Raw genomic sequence first — 13,354 nt, forward strand, 5'->3', positions numbered from 1 at the left:
CATGTCTAAATATTCTCCATCAGAATTTACAGAACAGTGTTTCTCAATGCAAACTGTGTGCATTAGAATTACCCAGAGTATTTGCTAAACATGCAAATCTCCCCCAGCCTACAGAACCAATACCTGGGGTAGGGGCTCCAGAGCCCACATTTTTATTTTTTAATTTTTTGTAGAGATGGGATCTCACTTGTCGTGCAGGCTGGTCTTGAACTCCTGGGCTCAAGTGATCTTCCCACCGTGGCCTCCCAAAGTTCTGGGATTATAGGCATGAGTCACCACACCCATCCAGAGCCCACACTCTTACTACTTCCATCACTGATGGGTGATTCTTACGGACACTGGAGTTCGTGAGTCACCTCCCTAAACCCAAGGCACTTTTGCTAGCTTGGTGACCATTGCACTGACTGCAGGTTCAAGAATCACTGTCTCAGAGATAAGTAACCCTCTAAGACAGGGGTCCCCAACCCCGGGTCGTGATGGTGGTGAGTGGCAGGTGAGCATTACCACCTGAGCTCTGCCTCCTGCCAGGTCAGCACCAGCAATCATTTTTCATAGGAGTGAGAGCCCTAATGTGAACTGTGCATACAAGGGATCTAGATGGCACACTCCTTATGAGAATCTAATACCTGATGATTTGAAGTGGATGATTTTCATCTGGAAACCATCTCCTTCTCCACACCCCTTATGTGGAAAAACGGTCTTCCATGAAACTGGTCCCTGGTGCCAAAAAGGTTGGGGTCCAATGCTATAAAAGATACCTTTGCCCCAAGCATCATGAACTCAATGTGTAAACCTTCAGGGAAAAACATTTTTCTGACTCTAGGACAAAGTGGAATTCATCAGACACAATGTATGTAATCCTTGTGCCCTGGAAGTATACAAAGAAATGCAACAATGTTGTTCTTCCCTCCCTTATCAGTGGACTAGAGGAACACAGACCGGAGAATGTATGTAGGCGAAGTGCCCCAAGTTCAAATATGAAAACACAGTCTCAACCAAAATCATGAAAACACTAGTCATTTTTGAAAAGATAACACTGTTTTCAGTGTTATTCCAAGAAGCAAGGTTTTAACTTTATCATCGGATCCATTAAAAATTTATCAGTAAATGGCTTCAGTCCTTTCTCTGCAGGACTGTGGGTCTAGTGGCCCAGGCTGGATGAAAGCATCTTAATCATGTCACCAGCTCCACAGATATTTATCTGTTAAGGTTGGCTGACCTAACTGATTTAAAAACTACTCTTAGACTCAGAGTTCATTATGATCAGTAGGTCATGCTTTATGCGTAAGTTTGTAAGCGCTATTGCTGTAACACACACAATAAGAACAAAAATCCAAAATGCCTTGACCACTACAGGCTTTGGGAGGAGATTTTACTTTGAAAAGAAGGGTTGGGGGCTTAAAGGGAAACATTCTTTGTACCTCATGATGATGGCTCCAAGGAGAAAGTGTTAATAAAACCAGAAAAAAAAAGGGTTCAAAACAGCTTGAAGTGGGGTTGGGGCTGGTGGCCTGGAATCTTACCAAGACGCTGCTTTTCTTTCCATAAGAAGTCAGGCTAAAAAGAAATCTTCCCATTTGTACTTCAAATGAGTTTTAAATACATTAGGAAAAAATACATATACACACAACAAACCTCCTGCCCAGACACCCTCCCCCTTGCTGGTCCTTCTATTTGGAGGGTCTGTGGGTGGCATCCTGTGCAGCTGATACATCATTGTGTACTCGCCGTGTCTTCAGGGACACATAGAATATGCACACGTGATGGCAGGACAGGGTGCGCACTCTACCTGTGCTCTTTGGGGGACCATTTCCTTACAAATGGCTACTTGGAGGCATTGTGAAGTAGGATTGCTTTGTAGGAACCCAGAAATGCCAAATTTATGGAATTACTAGGCACAAATTACTTGGCACTGCAAATTGGAACAATTAGCAAACCTTTGTGATGAAGGAATGCTGAACATGAAACAACTTGAGAGTAGAATAAAAACGGACCTATTGTTCTTTGACTCAATTAAGTGCACATAATATATTCGGTCTGCTTTTGCCAAACCATATATTTACCTCTGCTGTTTGAGACTGAGGGTGGGACTACTCCCAAGGCCCATTGGCCCTAGCCCTGGCCCTTACCAACTTGGAATGAAAGGAACAAGCAGTTCCTTCAGATGGATGAGAACTAGCTCCATTGCACAATATCTTGTACACAAGTCGAATGATGCCAATAGCATTAGGTTAGTTTTTGTAATGGCCACAGATTTTTATAGAAATCCGTGAGAGAGAAGTGGGCCATCTGAAATAATGCCATTTAGTAATGTGACTTTTTCCCCTTTTAGATAAGTCCACATTACGGACATACTGTTCCCTGTATTTGCCCAGATGGTAAACGAGACATGTTGGTTGGAAGTGAGCTTTAAAATTGGCACATAATTAGAATCTCTGTCCTACTAAAATAAAAATATCGAGTAGCTTGTTAATACTTTAACATTTTCTAACGACCACAAAACCTTCTTCTGGCTTGTCTCTATCTGTATTATATTTAAATGTCACCTGTAGAATTATTGATGAACACCCTCTATGGGGATGAGTAACCAGTGACTCGAAGCTGCTGTCAGAGCTTGAAAACACTGTAAAGATGATCTTGGCCTCTCTTCCCTTCCTGCAGGTCAGGCGAACCCTCATCTTCTGACTTCTTGTCTAGGCTGCACCCTATGTTATAGGGTCTTAAGTATGTGCAAAAAATGATATTTGAGAGCTGAGTGAGGCTGCACAGCCTATCCTAGCCTATCATTCAACAGGGACTTTGTCTGGGCATTGCTTTGTTCTATTACCTCTTTCTTTGTCTGTCTCTCTTACGCTCTGCATTTTTTTTCCTTTGAAAGTTATTTTTGCTATAACACAAATATTCTCTTCTGTCCCTCAAACTTTTCTAATTCTTGGCAGTCCTCTTGGTATTTATGTTTATAAAGTCATTTCTGTTTCAGCTGTGGACTTCTTTCATGTTAAGACTCTCAAAATTAAAAAAAAAATTGGTAAATTTAAAATTTTGAACTCATTTCAGAATTCCTGAAAAGCTGCAAAAATAATACAAAGAATTTCCACATGCTCTTTACCCAGGTTCTCCAATAGTTGATTTCCCTATTTACTCTATCATTGTCTCTCCATGTGTATCTACATTATTAGTTTTTTGTCTGAATGATTTCAAAGTAAGTTACAGCACGATGCTGCTTTACTCATACATCCTTCAGTGTATCTCACTATGAAAAGTATTGCACTTCAGTGCTGAAAAAAGAAAAAGCAGACAGGCAAAAGAAGGTAATTAAAATCCATCTGGAATCCCACCACCCAGAAAGAAACATTTTGCTGTCCATTCTTCCACTTCTTTTCCATGCATATATTCACATTTCTTATACAAATGTGATCTTGTACATGCAGTCTTGGGCCCTGCTGTTAGAGGCAGCATAGTGGGCTGGAAGAGCTCTGGTTCTGGAGTCACTGTGGGTTCAGATCCGGAGCGTACCACTCACTAGCTGTGTTCGTTTCCACAAACCAGGTGGCTTAAAACAACAGAAATTTAATCTCACAGTTCAGGAGGCCAGAAGTGTAAGATGCAAGTGTTGGCAGAGTTGGTTCCTTTTGGAGGGTCTGAGAGGGAGTCTGTCCCCTGCCTGTCTCCTGGCTTCTGCTGACTGCCGGCAACCTTTGGCGTTCCTTGGCTTGGAAGCACGTGACTCCAATTTCTCTTCCACCTTCACATGGACTTCTGCTCTGTGTCTGTGTGTTTCTCTAGTCGCTCCTTCCTTTCTCATATAAAGACACCAGTCATTGAGTTTAGGGCCCACCCTAAATCTACGGGGATTTCATCTCAAGATCTTTAACAAATTATATCTGGAAAGACCCCATTTACAAATAAGGTCACATTCTGGGTTGTGGGTGGACGTGAATTTGGGGGAGGGGAGTCATTGTTTATCTTGCTACCCTGGCTCTGTGTCCGTGGAGAAGGAACTTCACTTCTCTGAGTACCTCTAAGAGAGCGTCTCTGAGAGCCTTACTTCCTGAGTACTCTAAGTGTCATTTCCCTGGGGTGTTTAAAGGATTAAATGTGATGATAATACACATAAAGCAATTAATAACACCTAGCACATAGTTAGCATTCAGTAAATGCTAGTTATTGACTATGGCAATAATATAGTTAACATAATTTATTTGACCAATAGCCTATTGATTATTTAGGAGGTTTTTTCACCCCATTTTTGTTATTATAGACAAGCTCCTAGTGGGCACTCTTGTGACTATTTTTTTTTTTTACATATTTATGATTATTTCCTTAGCATTAATCTCTAGGAGTGGTTTGCAAAATGTTAAGCCTTTTAATTTAACAATTCTTGGCAAGGCACAGGGGCCTGTGCTTATAATCCGAGCACTTTAGGAGGCTGAGGCAGGAGGATCAGTTGAGCCCAGGAGTTTGAGACCAGCCTGGGCAACATAAGGAGAGCCCCGTTTCTACAAAAAATACAAAAATTAGCTGGGTGTGGTGGCTCATCCCTGTAGTCTGAGTTAATCGAGAGGTGGAGGTGGGGGGATCACCTGAGCCTGGGAGGCCGGGGCTGCACTTCAGCCTGGGTTCCAAAGTGTGACCTTGTCTCCAAACAAGCGAACAAAACATTCCTTTTTGCACTGCATGCTTTGATGATTGGCTTTTGTTGCCCAGTTTGTGAAATTATCTTTTGCACAGCAGTCTGGAGGTCCATCTTAGATTTCCCCAAATGACCATTCCTAGAGACACACATTATGCTGAAGGTCTGAGAATGCTAGTGCTTGTTCACCAGCTGATTCTCCTGATGGTAACTCACAGAGGCCCGAGAGATGGGACAGCGGCGTGTCACGGGGAACCAAGGCCGGTCAGGCACAGGAGAGGCGCCTGATCTGAAACAAAGTCACTGGATTTTGCAAAGCAGTTTTGAACACTCAGGTAGACGGTAAACCACAACAACTGTGGCAGGAAAACAGCCCACCACAAATAAAAGCCTAAAACCCCAGCTGACTCTGTTCATGCCTTAATAAGAAATTGCTCAGCAGTTCAAACGCCCCGGTTCAAAGCCCTCCCCACAAGGCGACGAACCTGAGGCCATTGTTCCGGGTAACCCTCAGGCCACGGGTGATTTTGAACAGATTGCACAAGGGCACAGGGTGTTTTAGAGACGCCCTCATCTTTGTCAATCCTGAACCCTCCCGCTTCCTTCTCCTCAGCCCAGAGGTGCTACGGGATGAGAAAAAGGAAAGGGCCCTAGTGTTCCCAGCTGAAGTCAGAGGACTTTGGTTTCCTTTTTTTTTTCTTTTTTTTTGAGATGGAGTCTTGCTCTGTCACCTAGGCTGGAGTGCAGTGGTGTGATCTCGGCTCACTGCAACCTCCACCTCCCAGGTTCAAGCAATTCTTCTGCCTCAGCCTCCTGAGTAAGTAGCTGGGATTACAGGCACCTGATACCACACCAAGCCTTTATGTGTGTGTGCGTGTGTGTGTGTGTGTACTTTTAGTAGAGACAGAGTTTTACCATGTTGGCCTGACTGGTCTCGAACTCCCGACCTCAGGTGATCTGCCCGTCTCGGCCTCCCAAAGTGCTGGGATTACAGGTGTGAGCCACCACAAGCGGCCTGGTTTCCAATTTTAATTTTGCTTTTCATCATATCAGAATGAAGAGAGTTGCATCCAAATGCACCAGCAAACAAGGTCATAAAGGAGATGACAGAAGGCACCTGTGCACTAAGGCAGTGGCACATGACAGCAACATTTCCTTCTGCAACAAATACATGAACCTTTAGTCAGCTTGTTTTGACCACAGTTAGAAAATATTACCAGTGTAGTGACCACAAATGGTATTTGAAAACATCTCGACGGTTTGGAGGGGCCAAAACAAAAAACTCTCCACCTCCCACATATTTATACAGCCCAGCCTGTCCTCCACCTCCCACATAAAACTACCTTTCTTTTGCTTAACATTCTTTTTTGACATAATGTTTGAAATCGTTCAAAAGAGTCATGAACTTGGAGGTGAGTAGGTCTAGCTAAAAATCTATATTTAGCTTTGCAGCAGGCTTGTAAAAACTTGTTTTTATTTTGATTGTTGTGGGTTTGCACCCCTGGAGTTTCATTTTGACTTTTAGGGTTAAGTAAGTTTCAAAATGAAATGCATCCAGTTGTCAAATTTTCCCCCAGGTTTTAAGTTTTAAAACTGAGGTCTCTCTTATTTCATAGGTTTTAACGATTAGTTTTTTTCCCCCCAAAATTCCTCTCCTCTCCCTCTGGTACCTTGACAATCTCCTTCCTCCTATAAGTGTAATCCTTTTCTCTTGCCTCCTTATTCCCTTGGGAAACAGTAAGTAGAGACCAGAGGAACACCCTTGTTTTAGGTGTCAAAGAGCTGAGCTCACATTCTTGCTCCTGGGTGGTGAAGGAAACTTGAGGAGATTGCTGCCTCAGTTTCCCCTTTGGAAAAAGGGGATGCAAATAAGAGCTCCCCTCTATTTCTTAAAGGTACCACGACTGCAAAACCAAGTTGAACTTGACTGAAAATTAAGGAGCAACGTTCCTCCTAAGTACAAACTGTCACGATGGTGAGGGATTCACTACTCAATGATTTCTATAAGTATTCGCAGCCTCAGGCCTTGGCACTGGAAGCTACAAACTGGATTCCTGCTACCCAAGGAAGGTATAGCCTCAGATAGGCAGGTACTCTGATTGGCAAAGAGAAGAATAAATTATTAAGCCAGTCTGCGAAGCCACAATAAGGTGAATGAGCTAATGGCACTCTATACTTCTTGCATTATCACATTGTATTGGGACTTTTTAAATGTCTGTTAAACATGAGGCAAGATGTTTCATAAACTAAAGCTACATTCGGCTTGTATTCATTCCGTATTGCTGTCGTAACAAGTTACCATAAACGCTGTGACTTTAAGTACACACAAATTCACTATCTTACGGTTCTGGAAGTTGGAATTCCAAGATCAGTTTTACTGGGTCAAAATCAAGATGTTAGCAGGACCTTGCTCCTTGTGGAGGCTCCGGAGGAGTATCTGTGTCCCGGCCTTTCCCAGGGACTACAGTCTGCCTGTATTCCTTGGATCGTGGTCCTCAGCTCTCTAACCCATATTCCTGCCTCCCTCTCAGAAGAATCTTTGTGATGACATCAGGCGTGCCTAGGTAATCCAGGATAATCGTCTCATCTCAAGATCCTTAACACAATCACACTTGCAAAATTCCTTTTGCCACGTAAGCTAACATATTCAGAGGTTCTGGGGATTGGGATATAAACATCTTTGGAGGACTCAGTATTTAGCCTAGACAAGCTATAAAAGCAGGGACTTGACCTGCCTTGCTCGCTGTTGATCCTACTACTTAGCACACACCTTGTTCATAGTAGGCACTTGATTAATGTAAATACAATGAATGAAAGAAATAGATTATGTCTGGTTTTGGCAGTTCGGATCATCAGATGCTTATTGTGTACCAACTGTAAGCCACACCCATAGGGGTGCAGAGCTGTCCTGTAGCATACAGTCTGACTGGCAGACAGTCAAGGAGAAAACTGAAACAATTGAAAGTAAACCCTGGTGTCCAGAAGCCCAGGAGAGCCAGGGCATCATAACAATTCTGTTTTCACTCTTGGAATTTCTTTCTTTATTGGTTGGCTGCTGCCTTCTCTAAGAATTCTTCGAGGCCAGGCGCTGTGGCTCAAGCCTGTAATCCCAGCACTTTGGGAGGCCGAGACGGGTGGATCACGAGGTCAGGAGATCGAGACCATCCTGGCTAACACAGTGAAACCCTGTCTCTACTAAAAAATACAAAAAAACTAGCCGGGCGAGGTGGCAGGCGCCTGTAGTCCCAGCTACTCTGGAGGCTGAGGCAGGAGAATGGTGTAAACCCGGGAGGCGGAGCTTGCAGCGAGCTGAGATCGCGCCACTGCACTCCAGCCTGGGCGACAGAGCGAGACTCCGTCTCAAAAAAAAAAAAAAAAGAATTCTTCGAACACATCCCCTTGGCAAATGTGATTAATGATATTTAGATTTATTTACTTCTAGTTTTTTTTTTTTTTCTTTTTTCTGATGTGCTAAGGGTCTGTACTTGAGAATCATTAAAAGAATTAACAATTAAGTTTCTGCAGAACCTCCTCATCCCCACCCTCTGCCCAGCATAGGGAAAGCTCAGGTGGCTTGAAGGAGGTCAGAACCAAAGTTCAGAAATACAGAAAAGCTTAAAGGGATTTCCTGAGCTAGCCTGGGAACCTAAGCGCTGTCATTCACTGGGTTTGTGTGTAAATGTGTTTCAAATTTCAAACAGTAGCAATACACATGGCATTTCAGAACATAACTGCCAGCAAGTTATATGCCGCCTGCTTGTGCACCAAGGTCCAAAAACTGCTTTTCTATGTTTCAGTTGAAAATGACTCAGGTGAATTACAGAACACCTTATGGTTGAAATCCCTTTTATATGTGGTCTTCTGGGTTTCAGAAGGGCTGTCCACATGCAGACCTTCTACAGAGCCAACCACCAGTTTCCTGTGTCCCCAGCCTTGGGGCTTTTTGCCATCTCTCTGCTTTTCTTCTTTCCCTTTTAATCTCTCTGTTATTAAACAGTCCGAGGTGGGCTGGGGGTGGTGGCTCATGCCTGTAATCCCAGCACTTTGGGAGGCTGAGGTGGTTGGATCATTTGAGGCCAGGAGTTCAAGACCAGCCTGGCCAACAGGGCGAAACCCCATCTTTATTAAAAACACAAAAATTAGGTAGGCGTGCTGGGAGGTGCCTGTAATCCCAGCTACTCAGGAGGCTGAGGCAGGAGAATTGCTTGAAGCTGGGAGGCAGAGGTTGCAGTGAGCTGAGATCATGCCACTGCATGCCAGCCTGGGCGACAGAGCGAGACTCCATCTCAAAAAAAAAAAAAAAAAGTAAACAGTGAGAAATGGAGTCCCCTTTGTCTGGAGGGGGAACGGCTGGCTGGGAGGAGGATGTCAATGGGAGGCTGAGGGGAGATAGCTGCAGGGACTGCAGCAGCCATGGAGGGCAGGACAGAGGTGGATGTGGGAGCACTAGTGGACAGGCCATGTGTACATGGAGGATACTCAAAAGGCAAGGACTGTGTGACACTTGCAAACCCGCACCACCTCCCCTCCTGCCTCTAGGGCACCAGGCTCTTGAAGAAATATATACTTACCCATGTTTGAAAGGTTGACAGGTCTTCTGAGAGTTTGAAGGGGTATTTTCTGTTGTTCAATTGTGAACACATTTGGTTGCAATTTTGAAGACTTTTCTTCTAGAACTTTTCATGTCCTTTTACCTGAGAACACTCCTGAGCATGAAAGTCTCTGTGCTGCTGCCCTTTGGGTACGTTGGAAAAAAATAGACTGCTAATCCTACGCGCCTGCTTTCAATTCTGCCCACATGAGTTTGGTGCAGGAGGTTTGTTCCCTCTGAATATTTCTACGCAATCTTCAAAACCTGCATATTTTTATACTAGCACATCTCTGCTGTCGGCATCTTAATGTACACACACACACACACACACACACACACACACACACACGTTGGGGCTCCATAGTCCTACCATTTGTGTTCTCAAAGGGAAGAGTTGGCGAGGGTGAGCTAGGATGACCACTAGATGACAGTATATAAAACACTTCTTAGATGCTCAGGTGAATGAAGTTTGAAAACTGCCCAGAGCTGCGATTCCCAGATTCTTATCTGTAAAATTTTTTAAAAAGAAAAAGAAGGCCGAGTGTGGTGGCTCATGCCTGTAATACCAGCACTTTGGGAGGCTGCAGTGAAAGAATTGCTTGAGTACAATTTGAGACCAGTCATAGTGAGACCCTATCTCTACAAAAAATAAAAAAATTAGCCAGGTGTGGTGGCACACACCTGTGGACCCAGCTTCTTGGGAGGCTGAGGTGGGAGCATTGATTGAGCCTGGAGGTTGAGGCTGCAGTGAGCCATGATCACACTGTGTGGGCAACAAAACAAGACTCTGGGCGTTCCAGCTTGGGCAACGAAATGAGACCCTGCCTTTATAAAAGAAAACAGGAGAGAGCCATTGACTTGCCAAGTTTTTATTTTGCCAGGGGACATCATTAAGATATAAATCAACTTCCACTGCTCCCTAAGGGAAACATTTTAGTCATGAAGAAATAGAAAGGACAGAATCTCAAAACAAGCAATTATCTTGTAAACCCCAAATGTAGCTTTATGATAAACTTACCACACTGTCCTTTTGTGCCCATTTTGATGCAGACCAGTGAAAGAATCATCATGAACAAGCATTTGGGAAATAAACCTAGAGGAAGATTTATAATTCCAGGTTGTGTTTCCATGAGTGAAATTAAGACAATTGATCTTGTGGTATGTTATCTTCAAAATGAATCTAAGAGCTAAGTAAAGTTTCAGTCCAGAGGCACAAAGAAGAAACAGGGATTGCCATTTGATAAAACTAACTGCTGTGGTCTGAATGTCCCCCAAATTCGTGTGTTGAAACTTAATCTCTACTGCATTGTCTTAAGAGGTGGGGCCTTTGGGAAGTGGTTAAGTTGTGAGGGCTCCACCCTCATGAAGAGTTTAGTGCCTTATAAAAGGGTTGGAAGGAGCCAGCTTAGACTCCTCTGTTGCTCTTCCACCACGTGACAACACCTAGATGGCCTCATCTATGAGGAAGGAATGAGCCTTCATCAGACACTGAACCTACCAGCACCTTGATCTTGGACTTCCCAACCTCCAGAACTGGGAGAAATAAATTCCTTTTCTTTATAAATTACCCAGTCTCAGGTATTTTGTTATAGCAGCAGAAATGGACTAGGACACTCACTAAGATGAGGCGAGCACACAGGAATCACTGCATATGTACTGGGTGTGTTGCTGAGCCACCTCCCTCTTCATCTGTGCCACCTCAGCCTTCTGTTTGTCAGGATCAAAACTGATGATTGCTAAGCCTCCTTGGCCCTAGGGATGGGGTCGTTGAGCTGAACCTCTCCTGAACCAGGCCTGTCGGAACTGCATTCAGGTTCCAGGCTGGTGGGGAGGGTCAGCTCACGCTCTCCCTCCTGCCATCTTGCTTGACCTCACCAAAGAATTCTGAACCAGAACACGGGTGTGCAACCTTCTGTGGCAGAGATGGGTGAAGTGAGATGCTATGCCCTGTTAAACGATGTGCTAAACACTAATATCGTGAGTCAAATTCTAACCTTCAATTAGAGAGCCCTGATTTCAAATTCTGGGGCTTGGGCAAGTCACTTCACCTTTCTAATATTCAGCCTTCTTGTTTGAAAATCAGGCCATTTGAACACCTACCTCTTAAAGCCATTGTGAGATTAAACGAGATAATCTACATAAAATATATAATGTAGCACTTACTGTGTGTCCAATGTGCATTAACTAATATTAATAACATTGGTGCAGGGTGCTCCTTTCTAGAGGCAAGCAGGCTGGATCATCCTAAAAGATGCTTTGAGATGTGTGCTGAACATCATGTTTTGGAAGAAATTTGCTGCTAGTAAATCCCTACCTCTGAGTCTCTGATTTCCTTTTAACAGCGCGTACTCTACGGCTGGTCACAACGTGGAAGGAACTGGAGTGTTTGCAGCCTGAGGAGTTGCTTCTGTAGAGGAGATCTGAAGTGTCGCCTTCTGGATCCGAGAGGCCCTGCTTATTCATAAGGATGGAAATGACTTGGTATTTAAACGGTGGGGAGTCCAGTTAAGCTCTTCTCTCATTCACTATATTCAAGATCCCAGAGTAGGTATCTCCCCAGCAAAACTACACAGCCTCTCGTGAGGCTGGAGAGCACAGAGAAAACTCCAGATTACCAAATACACTACAGCGACACCACACACTGGAGCTGTGCGATGACTCACCCTGCCCGGGTAAGAAAACTCTCCCGTCACTGCTGAGAGCAGGCAACGTTAAGGGGTCCTTGGAAGGCTGTGCTTGTACTGCCACCTAGTGGTTAAAAAAAGTAAGGCCCGCTCTGGGAAGGGTCCTGGATCCCATAGTCCGAGCTATGCAGTCAATCATTAAGTCAGCATCTTCCTCATGAAAATTTAATAAGATGAATATGTTATTGAAAACTTGGCATGCTAATTTCCTAATTTAATTTCATCATTCCCCCAACAAAGCACTGAAAAGTTTGTGAGAGTCAAAACAGAGTGAAGAGCACCAGCCTAGGGGTTCAAAGTCTCCTTTGAGTGACAACTCCCAGTGTAACTTGGAGGAAGTGGCTTAAACCTTCTGTTTTCTCTAGGAAAAAAATGGAAGTTAATTCCCCAAGTGTACCTCTCAGTAAATGGTTGTGAGGTTGAAATGTGGAGACACTTGTTCTCCTCTTTCTAGCATGCTGCTTCCCTGGCCCCATGTTCTCTGGCTTCTAAGCACACGTTCTTTGCATTTCTTTTTAATTTCTGAATTTGAGCGAAATAGTCTCTGTCTCTGGAGATCCTTTGGTTTCAGAACGTGGGTTTGTTCCCGTGAATCAACTGCTCCAGGAATATCAAACAGTGCTTACATTGGCCCGTTCTCTGTGGGTGCTTTTCTCCTTGACATAGCAACAGTTACACCAGCTCTGCCCCCAAATGTGCCAAGCTCTTGATACACAAAATTTGGGTGTTGTGTTGAAGTGATAGGTTCAAGATCCTAAGGGTCAATAGTCTGTAAACCTACTGTTAGGGAATTTTAAACTTCTCTAGTGTGGTGTGTGAGCGCAAAGGGGCATAGGACGGGAACTCTGAAGACCTTGGTCTACTCTCCAGTGCCCTTTGATTCTGGGCTCCTCACTTAACATCAGCACCCTCATCTGTAAAATGGGACTATATAATAAGAACTTCTCAGGATCGTTAAGGCGATCCAGTGAGGTAATGTTTGAGACAGTTATGTGTAAAACAGAGAGGCCCATACTGGTGTTAGTTACTGTCTTTATGATTGTTCCCTCATTTGGCACCTCTTCTATAGCAATTACGGTACTGGATTTGGGGTAACCACCATTACCTCAGGTTTACCAGGTGTATGCGTTCCCCCCCCCAAGATTTACTGTATTTAAACAATTGATGGATCCACCTACTATCATTATTTGAAGATGATGTAGTCACAGCCTATGTGGTTTTGTGAGCCAGCAAAGAATAGTTTAATGGTTCAATTAGCTCCTTGAGGAGATACATGGTGGTTGAGATATGCCAAATAAGCAGCATGCAACCTCTGTGGGGAGAAAAGAAGTCAGCCGACTTCTTGTGAAGACACAGCTTCCTGCAGAGCCAGATGTAGCTCGCATTTTCCTCTTGCTTGTTCCCAATAGCAGTGCTCAGGGGGGATAAACTTTACTTAACCTAATT

The 13,354-nt window shown here is 44.0% G+C and overlaps 1 protein-coding gene across 1 annotated transcript in view; it reads right to left on the reverse strand.

Moving 5' to 3' along the window:
• Positions 1–13,354, reverse strand: part of BACH2 (BTB domain and CNC homolog 2) — a 643,272-nt gene that overhangs the window by 545,183 nt on the left and 84,735 nt on the right. The window lies entirely within an intron of this gene.

Source organism: Macaca thibetana, chromosome 4, assembly GCF_024542745.1.
Source record: "Macaca thibetana thibetana isolate TM-01 chromosome 4, ASM2454274v1, whole genome shotgun sequence".
In the NCBI taxonomy this organism is placed as follows: domain Eukaryota; kingdom Metazoa; phylum Chordata; class Mammalia; order Primates; family Cercopithecidae; genus Macaca; species Macaca thibetana.